Raw genomic sequence first — 3621 nt, forward strand, 5'->3', positions numbered from 1 at the left:
TCTCTTAATATGATATATATACATTAAATGTCGTTACAACGATAATCGTTACATATATGTCTCGTTTCAAAATCATTAAGTTAGTAGTCTTGTTTTTACATATGTAGTTCATTGTTAATATACTTAATATGTTTACTTATCATAATATCATATTAACTATATATATAACCATATATATGTCATCATATAGTTTTTACAAGTTTTAACGTTCGTGAATCACCGGTCAACTTGGGTGGTCAATTGTCTATATGAAACCTATTTCAATTAATCAAGTCTTAACAAGTTTGATTGCTTAACATGTTGGAAACACTTAATCATGTAAATAACAATTTCATTTAATATATATATATATATATATATATATATATATATATATATATATATATATATAAACATGGAAAAGTTTGGGTCACTACAGTACCTACCCGTTAAATAAATTTCGTCCCGAAATTTTAAGCAGTTGGAGGTGTTGACGTATCTTCTGGAAATAAATGCGGTTATTCCTTCTTCATCTGATCTTCACGCTCCCAGGTGAACTCGGGTCCTCTACGAGCATTCTATCGAACCTTAACAATCGGTATCTTGTTTTGTTTAAGTCTCTTAACCTCACGATCCAAATTCAACGGAATAGTGAGATCTTCTTTAGCAAAACATTTCTTTAAATTTGAGACGTGGAAAGTGTTATGTACAGCCATGAGTTGTTGAGGTAGCTCCAGTTGGTAAGCTACTGGTCCGACACGATCTATAATTTTGAATGGTCCAATGTACCTTGGATTTAGTTTCCCCCGTTTACCAAATCGAACAACGCCTTTCCAAGGTGAAACCTTAAGCATGACCATTTCTCCAATTTCAAACTCTATATCTTTTCTTTTACTGTCCGCGTAGCTCTTTTGTCGACTCTGGGCGGTTTTCAATCTTTGTTGAATTTGGATGATTTTCTCGGTAGTTTCTTGTATTATCTCCGGACCCGTAATCTGTCTATCCCCCACTTCACTCCAAAAAATTAGAGACCTGCACTTTCTACCATAAAGTGCTTCAAACGGCGCCATCTCAATGCTTGAATGGTAGTTGTTGTTGTAGGAAAATTCTGCTAACGGTAGATGTCGATCCCAACTGTTTCCATAAGCTCGTAGCATGTCTTCAAGCGTTTGTATCGTCCTTTCGCTCTGCCCATCAGTTTGTGGATGATAGGTAGTACTCATGTCTAGACGAGTTCCCAATGCTTGCTGTAATGTCTGCCAGAATCTTGAAATAAATCTGCCATCCCTATCAGAGATAATAGAGATTGGTATTCCATGTCTGGAGACGACTTCCTTCAAATACAGTCATGCTAACTTTTCCATCTTGTCATCTTCTCTTATTGGCAGGAAGTGTGCTGATTTGGTGAGACGATCAACTATTACCCAAATAGTATCAAAACCACTTGCAGTCCTTGGCAATTTAGTGATGAAATCCATGGTAATGTTTTCCCATTTCCATTCCGAGATTTCGGGTTGTTGAAGTAGACCTGATGGTTTCTGATGCTCAGCTTTGACCTTAGAACACGTCAAACATTCTCCTACGTATTTAGAAACATCGGCTTTCATACCCGGCCACCAAAAATGTTTCTTGAGATCCTTGTACATCTTCCCCGTTCCAGGATGTATTGAGTATCTGGTTTTATGAGCTTCTCTAAGTACCATTTCTCTCATATCTCCAAATTTTGGTACCCAAATCCTTTCAGCCCTATACCGGGTTCCATCTTCCTGAATATTAAGATGCTTCTCCGATCCTTTGGGTATATCATCCTTTAAATTTTCCTCTTTTAAAACTCCTTGTTGCGCCTCCTTTATTTGAGTAGTAAGGTTATTGTGAATCATTATATTCATAGATTTTACTCGAATGAGTTCTCTGTCCTTCCTGCTCAAGGCGTCGGCTACCACATTTGCCTTCCCCGGGTGGTAACGAATCTCAAAGTCGTAATCATTCAACAATTCAATCCACCTACGCTGCCTCATATTCAGTTGTTTCTGATTAAATATGTGTTGAAGATTTTGTGGTCGGTATATATAATACTTTTGAACCCATATAAGTAGTGCCTCCAAGTCTTTAATGCAACCTAATTCCAAATCATGCATCGTATAATTTTGTTCGTGAATCTTCAATTGTTTAGACGCATAAGCAATCACCTTCGTTCGTTGCATTAATACACAACCGAGACCTTGCTTTGATGCGTCACAATAAATCACAAAATCATCATTCCCTTCAGGCAATGAGAATATAGGTGCCGTAGTTAGCTTTTTCTTCAATAATTGAAACGCCTTCTCTTGTTCATCCTTCCATTCAAATTTCTTCCCTTTATGCGTTAATGCAGTCAAGGGTTTTGCTATTTTGGAGAAATCTTGGATGAATCTTCTGTAGTAACCAGCCAATCCTAAAAATTGACGTATATGCTTTGGAGTTTTTGGGGTTTCCCACTTTTGAACGGTTTCGATCTTTGCCGGGTCCACCTGGATACCTTCTTTGTTTACTATGTGACCGAGAAATTGAACTTCTTCCAACCAAAATGCACACTTTGAAAACTTAGCGTACAGTTTTTCTTTCCTCAATACTTCTAGCACTTTTCTCAAATGTTCTTCGTGCTCTTGATCATTCTTTGAGTAAATAAGTATGTCATCGATGAAAACAATGACAAACTTGTCAAGATATGGCCCACACACTCAGTTCATAAGGTCCATGAACACAGCTGGTTCGTTAGTCAATCCAAACGGCATAACCATAAACTCGTAATGACCATAACGCGTCCTAAAAGCAGTTTTTGGAATATCATCCTCCTTTACTCGCATTTGATGATATCCAGAACGTAAATCGATCTTCGAATAAACCGACGAGCCTTGTTGTGACGATCGCTCCAAATCCATATGGAGGAACACGTCATTCATCGTTTTCATTGCGAGGTATTTGACCTCTATATGATACGTTTTGTAAACATTGCATTCTTTTGAAAAGGCGCACCATCAATGAATATTTAAATCAAAGGTTCTCGACATCTGATGATTTCTATATATAGACAATCACCGTAAATAATAGTTTACAATAGTAATTCCGTTGACAATGCAGTCAAAATAAGATACATGGTGATGATTTTGTGAATGCAACGTTTTCTTGAATAAAGCATGCAAGACTCCATGCACATAGCTTGTATAACATGTAAGCAAATAGCGGAAGACTTCTAGGGAACCTGAGAATAAACATGCTAACAAGTGTCAACACAAAGGTTGGTGAGTTCATAGTTTTAGTGTTTTGCATAATCTGTATATAAAAGTGGATCACAAGATTTCAGTTGTTTCATCCAGAAACGTTTATCAAAATATTCTACAAGATTGAGCACCCTGATAACTAAACTTAACGTATATATAATTTGTACCCTTTGTATAATCATCTTAATAATACACGCAAACCAACGTGTACGCTTCTCAAATAGCATACGTCCGTTAAAAGGCTAGTGCTCTAGCTCGGACGGGGATATCAAGCCCTATGGATCCATATACTACTACTCGCGCCCACCTGTTCTTATAACAGGCAGTTACTAGTTACCAAAACTAAGGGATTTTCGGTTCAAACTCAGTGTAGAATTTAATA

Source organism: Rutidosis leptorrhynchoides, chromosome 8, assembly GCF_046630445.1.
Source record: "Rutidosis leptorrhynchoides isolate AG116_Rl617_1_P2 chromosome 8, CSIRO_AGI_Rlap_v1, whole genome shotgun sequence".
Classification (NCBI taxonomy): domain Eukaryota; kingdom Viridiplantae; phylum Streptophyta; class Magnoliopsida; order Asterales; family Asteraceae; genus Rutidosis; species Rutidosis leptorrhynchoides.